General features: G+C 36.6%; 1 protein-coding gene across 2 annotated transcripts in view; it reads right to left on the bottom strand.

Annotated features, from left to right (window-relative positions):
• LOC106879376 (ubiquitin thioesterase zranb1-B) overlaps positions 1-17936 on the bottom strand; it is a 195242-nt gene extending 177306 nt beyond the window's left edge. The window contains exon 1 of one of the 2 annotated variants that reach the window (XM_014928907.3): positions 17821-17936. The gene's annotated coding sequence lies outside the window, so the exon portion shown is untranslated. Of the gene's footprint in view, positions 1-15663; positions 16134-17820 lie in introns of those variants that run through there. The other variant, XM_014928915.3, reaches the window with a different exon arrangement.
• Between the last annotated feature and the right edge of the window lie 2065 nt (positions 17937-20001).

Below are 20001 nucleotides of genomic sequence, written 5' to 3'. Positions count from 1 at the left end.
TTGACACCAAAATATTGGTTTCTAAAATAGGCAAAAGGCCAAGAATTTGACAGGCAAAAGAAAGTCGATTATGTGACAGTCCAGTACTTGACTGGTACTTTATTTTATCGATCATAAAAGGACAAAGGGACAAAGTTCACCTCGGCAAGATTTGAAATCTGAATGTTAAAAAGTCAGGCTGAATGCCAAGAGGCACCTTATTCCAACATTCTTAACTTAGTAGTAACGAAATATTTATTCCTGTCATTTGGTACAAGACCAAAACTATGGGGGGTCGAGAGGGCAGGTGACAGATTAGTCGATCATAACCCAAGTACGTAACTGGTACTTATTTAATCCCAATAAAAAAATTGCCATCACAACAAAAATATTCTCATGTCAGAAGTTATCATTATAATTAGTTCTTAACAACAAAAACAAAATCTGACTGGCTTCACTATCATCTTAATAACTATTAATATCATCATCATTATTATTATTATTATTATTATCATCACTGACAACAGACACCAACTGTTTACTATCATCATTTATTATCATTTCTGTCAGTACTATATTTCATACATTGTAATCATCTCTGACACTTCACAATAAGCTTCATCTCCTTCATCATCATTATCATCATCATCATCACAATAATTGTCATCATTGACCACAAACCAATGTGTTTAGTGTATTGAAGCAGCCAGATACGACAAGGCTACAAGAGTATTTTATGGGGATGGGACAGGATGGCTACAGCAAGCAAGTGGTGAGAGCAGCAGCAGAATGGCAATGGGAAGAGCTACAATAAATTAATGGGGACAGCAACTGAAAATTAATGGGGACAGCAACTGAAAGTTAATGGAGATAGTAAGAGAATGTTCTGAGTTCACATTCTAGTGAGGTCAACTTTGTCTTTCATCCTTTCGGGGTTGATAAAACAAGTACCAGTTGAGTGCTGGGGTCAATGTAATCAACTAGCTCCCTCCTCCAAAATTCCAGGCCTTGCCTTGCACTTATAGTTAATGGGGACAGCGTAAAAGCACTCACTACACTCTCAGAGTGGTTAGCGTTAGGAAGGGCATCCAGCTGTAGAAACTCTGCCAAATTAGATTGGAGCCTGATGTAGCCATCCGGTTTCAACAGTCCTCAGTCAAATCGTCCAACCCATGCTAGCATGGAAAGCGGACATTAAACGATGATGATGATATATAGACACACACAGACACAGTAGAGCCTTGGTTTATGAACAGTTCTTATCACAAACAAATCAGTTTATAAACAATTTTCGAACATGAAATGTCTCAGGTGACGAATAGTGTCTCAAGTAAGGAACACACAAGCCAGCAACAAAACTGGAGTATCAGTGGGACAACATCAGCTGCTGTCTAGCTTTCACTGAGTGCACATCCTGGCTCGAATTCACTGTACTTTTTCTTGAAAATCTTGTGGGAAAAATAGCTTTGATTTACAAAAAATTCAGGCAATGAATGGCTTTCAGGAATAAATTAAATTTGAAAACTGAGGTTCCACTGTATACATAGACATACATAAGTACCTTATCTGAAGGCATAAAAAAACATATTAACCCTTTAGTGTTCAGATTACTCTGTTAAATGTAATACTTTTTCACTCAAATTGTTTTGAATTAATCGTGCATTATCTTATAGCTTTGAGGTTTCAATGATTTGATTGTTTATTTTTAGAATGTCAATGTAGGTTAGGCATGGGAGGCTAGATATAGCCAGTTCAAATATAAAACATGTAGAATATATTGGGGCGGATATGGCCGGTTTAAACACTAAAGGGTTAAACACAGCCTAATTTTAGAAGTGCTTATTTGAGAAAAAGGGATTTTAGTGCATGTAATATAGGCCAAACTTTGCATATAGAACTTAGGGTGGGTTTTGGAAACATTTTTGGTGAGGAAAAATGTGCATCTTTATATGTCATCAGATACCATAGTTTAGTTGATTGAAACAACTGGAATAATCATCATGGAAACTGGTGGAGATCCTTTTACAATAATAATAAGAAGAAAAAAAACAGTTACTTCACTTGTTCAATTAAAGTAGAAAAGACAAAAAAATACTCCATAACTCTTAAGATGATAAGTGAACAAATCTGATAATAAGAGAAGCACTAATTAGTTAAAAAAAAAAACCCAAAAACTCTTACCCGACCTTTGACTTCTGTTATACATAATCTATAAAAGTACATATAGAGAAGTGTGTAACAAATATCAGTGTTGCCTTAAAGGGTTACCAGGTCAGGAATCAAATGTCCCAAACAAAAGTAAAATATTAAATTAGGAAACTATTAGATCAGCTTCACAACGTACTTTGGTTGTTTGTTATTGCCTTCCTATCACGGACATTATTAAATAAATAGACAGACATTATACGCAAAATGACAAGAGAATGGTATTTTGAGAGACTAAATATGTTTATCGAAGATTTGGGAAGCAAAGTTGATAAAAGCTGTAATCTTACATAATTACATCTTGTGAAACACTGCTTTATGTCATCGATTCCTTGTTACATTTGTGTTTTATTGGTTTTCTGTTTTTACCATGATCAATAGACCATACACATAGCATCACCATTGTCATCATTATCATCATTTAACATCTGCTTTCCATACTGTCATGGGTTGGACAGCTTGACAGAAGATGATGGACCAAAGAACTGCACCTAGTTTTGATGTCTGCTTTGGCATGGTTTCCTAATGCCAGCCACTAGTGCTGGTGCCACTGACCACAGTGGCACCAGCACTAGTGACCAAGCATCTTTCAAAACAAGACCCTAAAACTAGTGGGGGAAAAGGGAGGAATGTGGCGATATGCAAAGTGATGAGAGGTTAAAGTATGAGAAAGGAACAACCAGCTTACAGAGTGTACTGGGTGCTTTTTACCTGGCACTAACATCAGTGAAGTTACCAAGTAACTTGCAAGAAAAGACCCTTCAACTGGGGTGGGAGCAGTATCAAGGGAGAAAGGCTTTATGCAAGGTGAGGAGAGGTTCAGAAACACATTTAGCTATTTTACATTGGTTTCTCCATGCTAGCATGGGTCTCCATTTACCAAACCTACTCACAACACTTTGGTTGGCTGAGGGCATTAGCAGAAGGACACTTGACCAATGTGCTACACAGTGCGACTGAACCTGAAACTAAAGTGACATCTTACGAAAGCATCTTGTACACACATTTATATGTGGCCAAGTTATTGGCTGGTAACGATGTGGAAAGACAAAATCAAGATCTATGAAGTGATTTTGGCCACCACTCAATTATTCAATGGAGTGGTCTAATTAGATGTTTTGTCTTCTAAGCAGGTACATCTATGAATTTAATTGTTATTTGGGGGACTAATTATAACTTTAATTTGATAAGACACAAGGAAAAACACTGGGAAACAAAGATATCAATGAATTTATATGTGATCAAGTTACTGGCTGGTATTGATGTGGAAAGACCAATCAAGAACAAGCACAGTTTTCCTCCGTATCAATCATTAAATAGCCAACAACATAGACCAAAGGAGGACTGAGAAGGGACAGAGGTCACAGAAAGTTTCTGCAGGAGAGAGAGAGAGAGGGCAACAGAATGGGAAGTTATTTAATATCAATTTGCAGCTGTCAGATTGTGGATTTCGTGAATATGTCACCTTGTTGTGTGAGGACAATATTGAAAGACTTTGAGTGTGAATTAAGAAGAGTTTTTCCAAAAGAAGTTGATGATTTCAAAAGCTAATAACACTAAAAGGTTTGACTGAGATAAAGAGTTCAGAAACAAACAGCAAAAAATAAAAACCACAATTAAATGGTCCAATAAAAGTAAATTCCACCATTTTTCCATTTCAGGTGCCACATAAAAAAAAAAAAAAAAACACTACTGCTGGTGCTACATAAAAAGCATGCAGAACACTTTGGAAAGTGACTGGCATGTTGGGATAGGCATCTAGCAGTAGACACCATGCAAAAACAAACAATACAGCCTAGTGTGGCCCTGCCAGTCTTACCAGCCCCTATCAAACTGTCCTACCCATGCCAGCATGGAAAACAGATATACTAAATGATGACAATGAAGATGATAGACGCATGTGTGGCACAACGAAATTGAAACGCAAAACCCACATCGTTTACAAGGAATAATTAAACACCAAAGAATTAGAGTTATGGTAAGAGGGGGAAGAGAGTTTGGGTGACAGTTATTTTTGGTGAAAATCATTTAACTCTATTCATACCAACATGCCAGAAACTGATCCTGGTTCTATGATACAAATCTCCTGCTTTAAAGAAATCTAAATTAAATTTGCCATCAAAGTTTCACGTTAATTTATGTTCCAAACAATATTTTAATGGTAACAAAGTTATTTAGCTAAATTTTCAAAATTAATTGAAACAAAGATAGCATATTTTAAAAGTGATGTGAAGGTGCATGGCTCAGTTGTTAGAGCATCAGGCTCACAATCATGAGGTAGTGAGTTCAATTCCCAGACCAGGCTATGTGTTGTGTTCTTGAGCAAGACACTCTATTTCATGTTGCTCCAGTTCACTCATCTGTAGAAATGAGTTGCGACGTCACTGGTGCCAAGTTGTATTGGTCTCTACTTTTCCCTTGGACAATGTCGATGGTGTTGGCGACTGCTGGGCTTCCACAGACAACCTTGCCCAGACTTGTGCCTCGGAGGGTAACTTTCTAGGTGCAATCCCATGGTCATCCATGACCAAAGGAGGTCTTTAATTTACTTACTTACTTACCATGGTAGCAATAAAGTTACCTGACCCAATGCACTGACAAATATTTGTAAAGGGTCTACTACTCATTTTTTCCAATGTAGGAAATGATAAGATCAGTCTTTTTCAAGATAGCAAGCAAGGTATCACAAGCTCAGAAGAGAACTCACAGAACTGAATCTCAGATACAAGTTACTCTCTAGCATTCATCTCCAAAACTCTTTAATGTATCTCCCCCACCCTCTCTCTCTCCAGGTCTCTATATTATGCTGCCACTGTCTCTAACGAGGCAATACATGGAACTCACTACAATTACTCTTTCTGTACTGCCTGTCATCACTCCCTCTTCCCCGAGCTATTTGCTATTGACCCCGCTGTCTTCTATTCACCCTTTCAGTCATTAAACTTCAACCACTTCAGCAATTAGTGTTTAGTCTTATGCAATACATGACAGCCTCTGTACTGTTGGTGCCATGATAAAATGCACTCGGTACACACTGTAAATTAGTCGGTGACAATAAGGGCCACTTGCAATAGAAACCAAGTCCCAGAAGTCACATTATAAAGTGTATTGGGTGCTTTTTATGTGGGACCAGCAGACACCTCAGCTGAGTGGTGGGGAAATAGTATCAAGGGAGGCGGCTTTGTGCCAGTTGATGAGGGGTTAGAGTATGACAGAGGGAGAGAAATAGGTGTCTTGCTGTAAAGGAAATGCATGGCTACAGCAGAGACAGTGTGTGAGCAAGATATGATCCCCTGGCTCATTGAGGAGGATGGTAACTCCAAATAAAAACTGAGTCAAGCTATGACAACACATCCAATCCATGCCAGCATGAGAAACTGATACATGATGATGAGGATGCATATGTGTGCGTGTACACACACACACACACACACACACACACTCATAGATGCATACACACACACATGCACATATCTATCTATCTATATATATATAAATATATATTTATATAAATAAGGATAAGATCGATATTTAAAATATTGATCTTATCAAGTGGTCAGCATGGGAATAAAAACCATCAAAGGTAATAATTATTTAAAATTATAATACAGGGTATCACGAGATACCACCACGCTGAAAAAATAGCAGTCAAATCCTGACTCTAAAACCACAATAAATGTCCGCATGGCACGATTAGCGAAGACGAAGACCAAATGAACCAGTAAAAATAAGATAATTCCAAATCCTGGATTTCTGGCTTTGCATAAATAATAATGTTCTGCCTTCATCAGTGGAATATACTCCAGTACATAAATACAAATACATGTATATAAACAGTATACTTACATATACGGACGCCCATATACATATATATGCACGTATGCACACGACTAGCTTAAATAGCCCGCCTAAACAACCTTTCGTGCGATCCGGACAGAATATCAGCGCAGTAAATACACTGATAAAATTATATTTATATAAATAAGGATAAGATCGATATTTAAAATATTGATCTTATCAAGTGGTCAGCATGGGAATAAAAACCATCAAAGGTAATAATTATTTAAAATTATAATACTCGTGCCATGCGGACATTTATTGTGGTTTTAGAGTCAGGATTTGACTGCTATTTTTTCAGCGTGGTGGTATCTCTTGATACCCTGTATTACAATTTATATAAATATATATATAGACAGACAGACATACATGCATGCATGCATACATACACACACACATACACACACACATACATACACACATACTTACATACATACATCATTATTTGATATCTGTTTTCCAAGCTGGCATGGCCCGAGCAGGAGCTGGTGGAGAACCAGAGGACAGCTCCAAGCTCTGATTGTCTGCTTTGGAATGGTTTCTAAAGCAGGATGCCCTTCCTAATGCCAACCACCTTGCAAAGTGTACTGGGTGATTTTTATGCAGTACCAACAAGGTCATCAAATAACTTGCAAGACAAAGACCTCTCAAATGAGTGGTGGGAGGAGACAGAGAGAGAAAGAGAGAGAAAGAGAGAGAGTGAGAGTGAGATGGAGGCGAAAATGTGACAGGGCATACCCTCAAGAGAAACTACTGAAGCAAGGAGATGGAAATGGCTGGGTCGAGTTTGTCACTCTAAACCATACTCAAATGTAAGGATCGCTTTTGCAATGGGTTTCACAAGGTAAAAGAAGACATGGCTGACCAAAGGAAATGTGGCGGAGAACAATAACAAAAGATCTTAAAAGCAGAAGGTTAACAATGGAAGAAGCTGTCAGGGAAGAATTCAGTGTTAGAAGGTGGAACAACCTTGCTGTTGCCTCAAGTGTTACAAGGCACAATGAGAACGGAATGAATGAATACCCTCAAGACACAATGAAGTGAATATAAGTGGAAGAGAAATGGATCCATTTTCTATTACACAGACCTGAAATGTGTATATTAAATAATTTCAATATATCACTATTTCATTGGACATCATTATGACAACTATATATACATATATATATATATATATATATATATATATATATATATATATGTATGTATGCAATTATAACATGCGTTTTCTCCATTCCTTAAATTCTTAAATATACTCAAATACCCAAAATTTCAAGGAGTTCCTGCCTTAAAAACAGGAACTAAACCACAGTTATTTTGTGTTCTTTGCTACATTGGTTTCTATTAATCCATTTATTCTATCAGAAGAATTTTTATTCATTAAGATAGAAGAAATACACATAATTATATATATATATATATGTGTGTGTGTGTGTGTGTGTGTGTGTGTATACACACATACATACACACACACACATATATACACACAAATATATATATATTATGCAAAGGCACATGGGATTGTGGTTTCAATTCCCAGATAAAGTGACACATTGTGTTCTTGAGTGAGACACTTCATTTCACACTGCTGCAGTCCACTCAGCTGCAAGTGGGTCACCCTGCAACAGACTAGCCTTCCCAAGCAAGTGGGGTGGCATCATTCAAATGCTAAAACAATGCAAAGCGCATTGTGACCAGTGATGTATAACAACATCCAATAGTTTGGTTGATCACAATCACATGATGGTTAACTCAAGGAAGTTATATCCTCATTAGGAATTATATAACCCAAAGTATTCCACTGGTCAATCCTTATCATATTATGTGAAAGTCACTGGTATATGCTAGGGGTTATTGAAATTATATACTATCGATATTCAAGGAAAAAGAAAATGGAGAAAAAATGGATGCATGAATAATTTATTCGTATGTTATAAAATGAAAATTTCTTTTATAAAACCTCTGCCAAGGCAACACCAACGTCCTCTCAATGACTAGCCAGAGATGATTTTTAAAATGAGAATATCTGAAATAAACTTGACTGCTCTCACAAACGGGAATACTAAAAATCAACCCGACCGCTCTCAAAAATTAAGTAAAAGAACATGAAAAATAATCCAGAACCCTTGTCCGGTACCAGATCGATCCCAAAATTTAATCAGCTTATGCCAGTCACGAGGCCAAACATCCCTGAAAGTTTCATCCAAATCCATTCAGCAGTTCTAGAGATATCTTGTCCACAGACAAACAAACAAACAAACACAACTGAAAACAATACCTCCTCCTTTGCTAAGGCAGAGGAAATTACAATAAAATAAGGAACCTACATACATGTTTCAGCCCTATCACTTAGTTGACTAGAAGTTCTAAGCATTTAGTTAAATGCTAAGAAAGGTATCATATTCTAACTATATGGGGGTAGGACTTTTTCAGGGTCTACGAAATCCAGGTCAGCCTGAGGCTATAGTAGAAGACATTTGCCCAAGATTCCATGCAGTGGGACTGAACCTGGGACCATGTGGTTGGGAAGCAAACTTCATACCACACAGCCATGTTTGTGCCTATACTCATTGCTAACTGCATGCTAAGACAAAATCCACTGCTACTAATACAGTAAAACAGTGATTAAGCAATTGCTGGTGCTGCAATTCTGCAGTTGAGGTTTCTCTTTTTGCTTTCTCTTTTCCATGGCAAAGTTCCAAGTTTGTTTTCAATCTCTAAGAGCCTCCTTACTTATGTGACAGCCCTCAAAGTCAAGTTGTTCTTTCAGCAATTTAAAATCTTTATTTTGCATTTTTTAAGGGCTTACCTAATATTTTCAGGTCTGGTAGCCCATCTTTCTGGGACAAATTTAATGCACAAGGCTTGGGTTTTCTATGTGAATTATTTAAGTTTTCTATGTGAATTATTTAAGAGAGACTTTTAGGCCAATTCTGTTTCAGGACTTTATTTTGAATCAATTCCAAGCTTACTTCATGGAAATTTGGTTAAAGTTTGAGTGCTTTCTGTAGGATGATGCCTAGCTATGATTGCAACTGGACCATACAGTGTTAGTTCTACAAGGTAATGGTATGAGAAAATTGCTGATGTCACCTTCACATTACAGTTGGTTTCCATGTTGTTTATGAAGCAAAAATCTAAAATGTTGCCATTTACCAACTACAGTATTATTTGTTCTATGAACAACATTTTAGACAAATCAAGTAGAGATTCTGCTTCCTTTTTTTTTTCATAGAGTGTCATTCTTGAAAGGATGGTGCCTTTAAGCCATTTCATATTGAGAAAGTTAACATCACCCATTGATGTGTTGGTCCAATTCATTTTCTTTTTTTTTTTCATTTTTCTAAGGTTTTCTGCAAATTTACTCTCATAACTTGATCAAACTGACTGAGTGATGTGTTGTACATATAAGTACATTAAGTTGCTCATCACATTATCAGCATGAAACAGACCAGGTTTGAGTACGATAGCAGCAGAACTTGTACTAACACTATCATGTTCTATATCAGCCTCGCTGCTAGTCCACTTAAGTCATGTGTCTACCAACATATGCACTCCTTGCATAACTCCTACTTGTAATGCCACATCATTGTTGAAATACATCTGGTGGGGTTTAAGTAAATACAAATTAGATTAAGTTAGGAAACAATAGCCAGGGCCAACCCCTACTCAGGTAACCAATGATATATGCTTTATGCATTACTGAAGTTTACCACATCCTCTTTTCTAAAGACTGCCTACTAAATAAACACATAAAAAGGCATATGGACATGATCCTACACAAGACCGTGAAGACCTACCAATACCAATATCCTAATGTTATCCAACCCTCATTGGAGAAACCCCAGCATGCTCTGAATAATACTAACACTCTTCCCCAGACACTTCCCAACCTTACTAACAGCATCATGTCGACCTCTTCCGAAACACAGTCATAACAATAACACACCACATACATGCACATGTATTATCATATCATGATATCTTGCACTCACACCCATGTGTAACTACATTCATGTACACAGCCTACTCCAACATGCAATCATGCTCACTGGAGCACACATGCATCAGAAGGCACATCCTTAGTACATGTACATGATCATGTTGACACACATGCACACTACTACTGGCATGTTATATATGCCTGCAACATTTGTGTGCATGATCGTGTCCATATGCATATATGCACACACATGTACATGACTATAACCACATGATGCATGACCAACTAATGGAGGACACACTACTTTCTAATCATCTCCCTGTTATCAATCAAATACACTACACATACACATGCATATATGAGAGTATGTGTATATGCGTGTATATATTTATATGTATGTGTCTGTATGTCTGTATATATATATATATACACACACACACACATGAGTGGACAACTGAAAGAAGGGCACTCAACACATTTATTGGGAGTTACATGTATGGATCCATATATGTATATATGTGTGTGTGTATATATATATATATATATATATATATATATATATATATATATGAGAAATTTAACCATCACTAAGTGTGACTAAGGGTCCCAAAGCCCCTACATTGCCTCAGGACCCTTAGTAACACTTAGTGACAGTTAAATTTTTCCTTTATGGTATTACATTGCATCTACCTGTTTACATTAATTCATATATATACTAGCTTAAAAACCGCACTCCATGCAGACTTTTAAGGTAGCTCCTGTGAAGGGCTAATCAGGCCTGTGACTCAAAACTAAAGAGAGCTAAATAGCATGACTATAATACTACATCTATAATGACTATGTGCGCCGGTGGTATTTGATCAGAGGTTAAGGACAGATGAGAATTAATTCTGTAATGTAATCATTCTATGGTCCCAATCCCAAGTCAAATTCCAATTGTTGGCCAATTTGTCCCAAAGTTCTTATCTCAACGTAAAATTAACAAAGCAAATGTCACTTATCTCCCCCTTGATCTTTAACATCATCTGACAAACACCAGCCAGGATGGCATGAATCAGCCAAGCTTTATCTGCTGGAAGTAGCAACCCAAATGCTTTAAAATCAGATCCCAATGCTAGATGTTCGAGAACCAAATGAAGAGCAGTATAATATGTCTATGCAGGGCAAATGTAGACTGAGATACAAGGGTCCCAGACAGACAGAGTTACGCACATCATCATTTTAATGTTCACTTTTTCATGTTTGCAAGGGTTGAAGAGGATTTGTTGAGGCAAATTTTCTACAGTTGGGTGCCCTTCCTGTTGTCAACCTCCACCTGCTTCCAAGCAAGGTAATATTTTCACATGACCAGGCATGTTTCCAGGGACATTTGGAAACAAAGGATACTGCTTGTATGACAGTGACACTTGTTTACAACTATCACATGATGTCAAGACAAGACACACACAAACACTCACACATATACATCCAGTGACCAGTAAATTCCACCAAGGAAAATTCCACCATGGTATATTCCACCATGGTAAATTTCACCATAGGTGAAATTATCATCATCATTATTATTATTATTATTATTCAAATTACGACAAACGTAAATAAACAAACAAAGTTTGCTTTTAGAAGCGTTGAGATGTCTTAGAAAGTTAAAGAAGTGATTTTAAATTCTCAATCACAGAATAATGCTCATAATATAGCCTGAACAGGATATAGCCACCTACACTTTTCTCTGCAAAATAGGGGTAGTTTATCCTGTTCAGGCTATATTATTAGCATTATTCTGTGATTGAGAATTTAAAATCACTTCTTTAAATTATTATTATTATTATTATTATTATCAATGTCAAATAATTATTTAGAAGGGTTCCACAATGCTTTTCGCTCATCACTAACATTCACACATCCAAATTTGTGGAAACTATGCACAGCCCTTAAATCTGAGGAAGGATTAAGCCAGACAAAAATTGCACACATTCGATGTGGAGACTCCAACAAAAAAAGAGACCTATCAAATTATTGATGCACGACTGAAGAAGCAAGTTCAGGAATATTAAAATGAGAGCCCTCTGCAATCTTTAAGAAGTATTGCACACAATTTGTCTTAAGAAATTTTTTTTAAATAAATTTAACTTCCCTATCCTAATTCTGCTTCACAATGTACTCGCTGTTATTTTTTATTCTATTGTTATAATAAAATGTGTGCTAAAATTTAATCTTTTCTTTATTTATTTCAAATTATATTATTTTTGGAGTTTTGTGGGGAGTCTTTTTCATACGTTTCTTGCTCGATGGGATTACATTAAAGTGATCCCTTCTCAATTCAAGTTAGATTACAAAGATTATTTTCTATCTCACCTACAGACTCTCTCTCTCTCTCTCTCTCTCTCTCTCTCTCTTAAGATTTGAGAGATAGACAGATTAAATAACATAGGTATTGACCCACGGTTTAGAGAAATTGATCACGGTGATTATTAGCGGGTGGAATTTACGATGGTGGAATTTACCTATGGTGAAATTTACTTGGCGGAATTTTCCATGGTGGAATTTACCTAGAACCATACATACATACATACACACACACACACTTGCCAAAAGTGCCACACAGTAAGACTGAACTCAGAATCATGGGTTAGTAAGCAAACTTCCATGCCTGTGCTTACCACATCAGTTTATATATATATATATATATATATATATATATATATATACATATATATATATATATATACATATATATATACATATATATATGTATGTACACACACATACACACAGACAGACATGTATATACATACACACACACACACACAGACATACATATATACATAAACATACACACACACACATACACACATATACATGTGGTGATGATGATGATGATGATGATGATGGTAGTCCCTCAAAATCCAAGAAAGACGGTTCTGTAATTTCCAACTGAACAGCCAGCACAAATGATTTGTTTATAGTGATCAAATATGTGCGTGCCATACATTAAACTCAAATTTTCCATTCGAATCAACATTGCCTGCACAGGTGCACAAGTGCACCACGTGTCAGATGTCAAAGTGCTTGCAGAGCAACATGAGATTAAGAGCACAATGCATCACCCAGTTCAGGAACTGAAACCATGACCTTGCAATCAGGGGTACAACATCCTAACCACTGGGCCATATATCCTTCACACACACACACACACACACGGCTGTGTGGTTTCGACAAGTGCCCCGCAACCATTTTTCATGTGTGGTACACTTATGCTCTTTTCGAAGAATATAAGTGTACCACACACCTGAACTAAAAACATAAGCAAAAGTATAGGGAAAAAAATTATATTCAGGTTACACTGGGACACACCTAGCATCGTCTTGTGGCACACCGGTTGCAGAACACTGGTTTACACATCCACTTTTCAACCATGTGGTTTCAGGTTCGGTCCCACTGCACAGTGCCTCTAATATGAACCTTAATCAAACAAACCATTGAATGTAGGTGGTAGAATAGACCAGGAGTTTTCAAACTGTGGTCCGTGGACCACAGGGGGTCCGTGGACAGCAAATACTTTTCATGGGCAATTTGATTTTATATGTTTTTTAATCGAAATCTTTTAATTGACAATAAACCTATTTGTTAAATACTGTTAAATAAATAAATGTAAAAATATATGTTATTTTAAGCAAATATTTATGTATAAATTTCATAAGTGTTTATAAGGTAAAGCCTGAAATATAAAGGGGTCCGCAAGTCAAAAAGTTTGAAAACCCCTGGAATAGACAGTAGCTGAAAGCTTGCCATGTGCAGGTGTCAGAGTGGGGCATTTGTGTGTGTGTGTGTGTGTTTATTTGTGATTCTGCAAAGCTCACTCAGTTACAAGCCACAATGTTTGTTGTCATTTGCTCTGCCAATGAATCATCTGCTGGCTTCGGACTCTCAGAGGTGTGGGAAATAACAGACTGTTTATTTGCAAAACAGTTAAGGGATAGTTAACAGGAAGGGCATTTGGATGCAAAACATTGCTTCGATAATATATTCAGTCATGCTAGCACGGGAAAACAAATATCAAAAGAAATTGGGAAAAGACGTGGGAGCATACAGCTATATGCTTATAGGTTGTTATATACACACATATGCACACGCACAAACAATGCATCTTTAAATATATGCATATATATATACATATACACACACACACATACATATATACACATACACACATACATACATATATACACAAACACATACAAACAAACATGCGTATATAAACATATACATATAAACACACACACACACAAACAATGCATACATAGATATATGCATATATATATATATATATATATATATATATATATATATATATATATATATATATATATATATATGCATATATACATACATACATACATATATACACACACACAAATAATGCATAAATATATATATATATATATGTATATATATATATACAAACACAATGCATAAATATATGCTTATATCATATATATATACACACATATGTGTGTGCATATTATATATACACATACAAACATAATGCATATGTAAATATATGCATATATATATACACGCACACACACATATATACATGCACAAACATGTATATATACATATGCACACACGCATACACATGCATATATAAATATATACAAGTGCATGTAGTATATATGCATACAAAGCTATATATTACCATCATTTAACATCCGTTTTCTACAGTACTGTGTAGGACAGTTCAACAGGATTCGTCAAACGAGAGGACTGCATCAAACTCCAATGCCTTCTCTGGTATGGTCACTACGGTTGGATGATCTTCCTAATGCCAACCTCTATCATGGCACCCGCACTATTGAGGTCACCAAATATGTTGCAAGGCAAGACCCCCATTCTGTCGAGTGTTTGTGTAGCATACATAAACACACACATACAACACGTGTACAAACACATAGACAGAAAAATCGATGGATAGACAGACACACACACACATAGATACACACATATATATATGCACATACATATATATATATATATATATAGAGAGAGAGAGAGAGAGAGAGAGAGAGGGGGGGGACAGAGACAGACAGACAGATAAATAGGTAGATGGATATACAGATATACAAACAGATAATTAGATATATGATGGATGGATAGAAAAATACTTTGATAGATGAATAGATAGATACGGTGAAATGGATAAATATGACAGATAGATAGGTAGACATAGAGACATATAGCTACAAAACTAAATAGATAGGTAGGTAGACATAACATATAGACGTCTTGATAGATAGATAGATAGATAGATAGATAGATAGATAGAGACGAGGAGATAAAATAGAGAGAGAGAGATAGACACATAGATAACTAGAGACAGACAGAGATAGATAGATAGATAGATAGATAGATAGATCACTATAGAGAGACAAATAGATAGATAACTAGAGATAGATATAGCTGCAGGGCTAGATAGATAGATAGATAGATAGATAGATAGATAGCAATAGAGATAGATAGATAGATAGATAGATAGATAGATAGATAGATAGATAGATAGATAGATAAATAGATAGATAGATAGATAGATGGAGAAAGAGAGAGAGAGAGAGAGAAGATAGAAAGATAGATATGTGCTGATAAAGTGAAAGAAACAGATGTGTCTGCTAAATCGAATCCTATAAAGAAAGACAGAATCTTACCTTCTTGGTATGAAAATATCCCCCCAGAACTAGCGATTTTGGTCAAAGGTTAGTGCCAAAACAAACCTAAATCCTAGACAAGGTTCGATCGGAAAGACACAACGATTACATAAGTGTACATAAATAAATCTTGTAATTAAGAGAGAGTGGCAGGTGAGGCAGTGGTGCTTCTCTTTTCTATCATAATTCCTTGCATCTCCTCCTCTTTCTCGTCAATCATTCTTTTTTTGTTCTCTTTCTCTCTCTCTTTTCCTCCACTCATTTTGCTCTCATTTTACTCCCTGCCACTTGCAAGTGGTTGCTCCGCCTGCTAAGAATAGCAACCAAATCTTTAAGCCATACTCTGCAAGCTTACGAAAAAACGAGGACACACATCTGATAATGTAGTCCTAGATATCCTCTAACTATCATCCTCACCACCACACACACACACACACACAAAAAAAGAAAAGAAGAAAATAACAATAAAATAATAAAGCAAGGATGGTTACGGCAGGAATAGCTTTACCATAGGCCTGCTCAACCAGCACTGACCTTGGGTTAAACCATAACAACTCTGAGAATATTTATTTCTTTATTGCCCACAGGGAGGCTAAACATAGAGGGGTCAAACAAGGACAGACAAAGGGATTAAGTCGATTACATCGACCCCCAGTGCGTAACTGGTACTTATTTAATCGACCCCCGAAAGGATGGAAGGCAGAGTCGACCTCGGTGGAATTTGAAAACTCGGAGAATATTAAATGCAGAGATAGGGAGAGGAAGGAATTGAAAGGGGAGGACGAAGAAATAAATTATTTACTAATAAAAACTCTGGACATATGGGTTGGAGTTTGGAGCAAACGAGAGTAAATAGACGGGTTGTTTATATAACCTTCCTGGATTCCAATCGACAATGTAGCACAAACCAATACGATGATAATGATGATGATAATCAGTTTAATTATTGTAATTAAAATTAGAATGAATCTTTCGTTCCGTAAGTAGTTTTACTAGGTGCAACAATCATATTATCTGTCTATCTATTTATATTGTGTGTATGTGTGTGTGTGTGTGAGAGAGAGAGAGAGAGAGAGAGAGAGAGTGTGTGTGAGAGAGAGTGTGTCTGTGTGTGTGTGTGTGTGTGTATCTGTCTGCTTATGTGCGTGTCTGTCCGTATGTACAAGTATGTGTGAGGAGTGAACGATGTTGTGACATTCATGCCTTGCTCAAGTGGAACGGAACTGCTTTGACTGAGAATCGAAAAGAACAATAACTAATAAATATAGTAACAGCTTTAGTAATTAAGAATGAAGTATTAACTTGCTGGGACCTTGAAACGGGAAGCGTATGTACATGTGTATATAAATATACAAATACACACACACATATATATATATATATATGTATATATATATATATATATATATATATATATATATATATATATATGTATGTATGTATGTATAATGACTTGAGGAATGAGTAGTGGATAGAAGAAGCAGAATGGAAGACTAAACCCGCAGGAACCATACGGAAGGAGACCAGGATGGATGGTAAGAATATTCTTAACATCTGATGTATCTAACCATTCCTTCTACTTTGTCGCGATATTCTTCACCACTACTTAAACCATCAAGGTTAACTGTGACAACAATTAAGTAATAATAATAATAACAACAATAATAATAATAATAATTGGCAGTGGGGGGGTGAGGTTTTGTTTACTCAGGGAGGAAAAAAAAACTTTTAAAATGAAACGACAAACTGTTGGAATAAAAGATAGGATAAAAGCGAAGAATGAAATTATAAAAGGAAAAATAGTGAAAAAAAGGTATTAGATTTGGTAAGAGTGTATATAGTGGTGTGTAGAGTTGTGTATATAACAGAGTGTTTATTGTTAAGTTTGGGAATATAAACATATATTACAGGTAAATAGATTTAGAGAGAGAGGGGGGGAGAAAGAGTTGAGTGCATCGTGGTCATAAAGTCGGGGATTGTTTTAAGCAAGCGTTTGTATGGCAAACTGATCCCTTATTTCGTAACCAGTTGTTACATATACTAACATAAAACCCAGCCAATAGTCTAGTGATTACGTCGATATCAGCGAGCGAGGAAGAGAAAATAAAGACAAAGGAATGAAGAAAACGGCGACGAACGCCTCGTAGAATCTCTTACCTTCAACCACAGACACTGGAACATAAAATTTTCTCCAGTGGAAAAGGCCTTAGATCAATTTGCTAAGGACAAAACCAAACATAGTAACAGCCATTACTGTTATTCCATGACGTCACAAACACTTCGGGAAGAAGACGAAAATAATGAGTTCATAGGAGTTACCTCCCTTATTTTCTCCTCGGTTTTTCCAACACTTCAACACCTTCCTGCTTTCTCCTCAACGTTTTCTCTTCATTTCGTTCCCGATTAATTTGACTTCTCTCCATTTAATTAGCAATCGCTTTCTTTTCCTTGAACCATTTAAGAACAACAAAGATTTTGTAGAGTCGTTCGAGATGTCGGATAAAAAAAAAAAAAATGTTTATGGCATTTAGTTTTGTCTATTTATGTCCTGAGTTCAAATCCTGTCAAGGCCAACTTTGACTTTCAGTCTTACCGGGGTTTGGTAAAATAATACAGCAGTGAAGTAATAAGATAGAAGTAATACCTTCCTATGAAGTATCCCAAATGTGACTGGAAATATCATAAAAGTACTTTTGCAATCACGTGAAGGCACATGGCTTAGTGGTTAGAGCTGCGGGATCACAATCGTAAGGTAGTGAGTTCGATCCCCAGACTAGACTGTTTGTTGTGCTCTTGAGCCAGACACTTTATTTTACGTTGCTCTTGTTCATGTAGAAAGGCAAAGTCGACCTCGGTGAAACGAGGTCAGTGGACTTCATTGGTGCCCGGCTGTATCGGCCATTTGCCTTCCCTTGGATAACATGGGTAGCGTGGAGAGGGGGAGGCTGGTATGCTTGGGCTTCGGTAAACAACCTTGGCCGCTCTTGTACCTCCGAGGGTAGCTTTCTAAGCGCAATTCTACGGTCGCTCATGACCGAAAGGGGCGTGGGAGATCTTTACTTTTACAATCATTATCTCTCATGTTCTACTTAATCTAAAGATCCGCGGTGAGGAAGGAAACTACTAGAGAGTTGAATTGACGATGAGGATTTCACTGCAGATTGAAAGAATATTATATCCAGTGGCCGCAGCGTTTTCTTTTCAATCTATGCTCTTATGCCTGGCTAAAGTAAAGCAATATTCATAGCGTCCTCTGGGCAGCGTTTCATAAAGGTCGCTCTATGGCGCAGACTTTTTTTTTAATCTTTTAGTCAAAGAAGAAAGACATTGGTAGGCTTATTTCTATTTAGGCATAATTACGTAATCACATAGAGTCAAACCAAAACAACTTTCAAACAAGAACACTCAGAGAGCACAAACCTCCGCCAAGGCAACACCAGCATCTTCTCAACGATTAGCCAAAGATGTTTTTTTAAATGAGAATATCTGAGATAAACTCAACTGCTTTCACAAACGAGAATACTAAAAATGAATCCGACCGCTCTCAAAAATTAAGTAAAAAAAAAGAAAACAGAAAAAATAATCCAGAATCCTTGTTCGGTACCGGATCGATCCCAAAGTCTAATCATTTCGTGCCAGTCACGAGGCCAAACATCCCTGAAAGTTTCATCCGAATCCATCCGGCGGTTCTTGGGATATCTTGTCAACAGGCAAACAAACAAATACGACTGAAAACAGTACCTCCGCTTTCGCTAAGGCAGAGGTAATAATAGAGAATATGGGTAGAAGCGTTTGTATAAAAAACTTTTATTACCTAATTTTCTTTGGCTGAATCAGTGGTCCTCGACGATTTTTTTTTCTACCTATGGCCCCGTTTCATTCATATTTGATTTGGATGGACCCACTTAGCCATTCAATGCTTAAAAAGTCCTGTTATATTTTCATAATTAAATATTACTAGGAATTTCACAAAAACAATTACAATATTTTGTGTATTACTGTAAGAGTGAAACCAATTTATTCCACATAAATTTTAGCAATAAAATCTTATGAGGACCCCCAAGGGTTAAACTGGACCCCCCCCCCCCCCCCCATTGAGAACCGCAAGGTTAAATGTTCATCCTTTTCCCCTCTTCCAATAAGATTTTCAGCTTGAACTTCAAACTTAGGCACTTAAGAAATAAAGAATGAAGACCATGTGGTTTTATTAATTACTAACAGAGATACCCAACATTGCTCAGGGTTAAAATGGCATATTTTACATATATATTACATATTTCTTTATTACCCACAAGGGGCTAAACATAGAGGGGACAAACAAGAACAGACGAAGGGATT

Source organism: Octopus bimaculoides, chromosome 22 (genome assembly GCF_046866305.1).
Source record: "Octopus bimaculoides isolate indiv1 chromosome 22, ASM4686630v1, whole genome shotgun sequence".
In the NCBI taxonomy this organism is placed as follows: Eukaryota; Metazoa; Mollusca; class Cephalopoda; order Octopoda; family Octopodidae; genus Octopus; species Octopus bimaculoides.
This window is presented reverse-complemented; position numbering and strand designations above follow the sequence as displayed.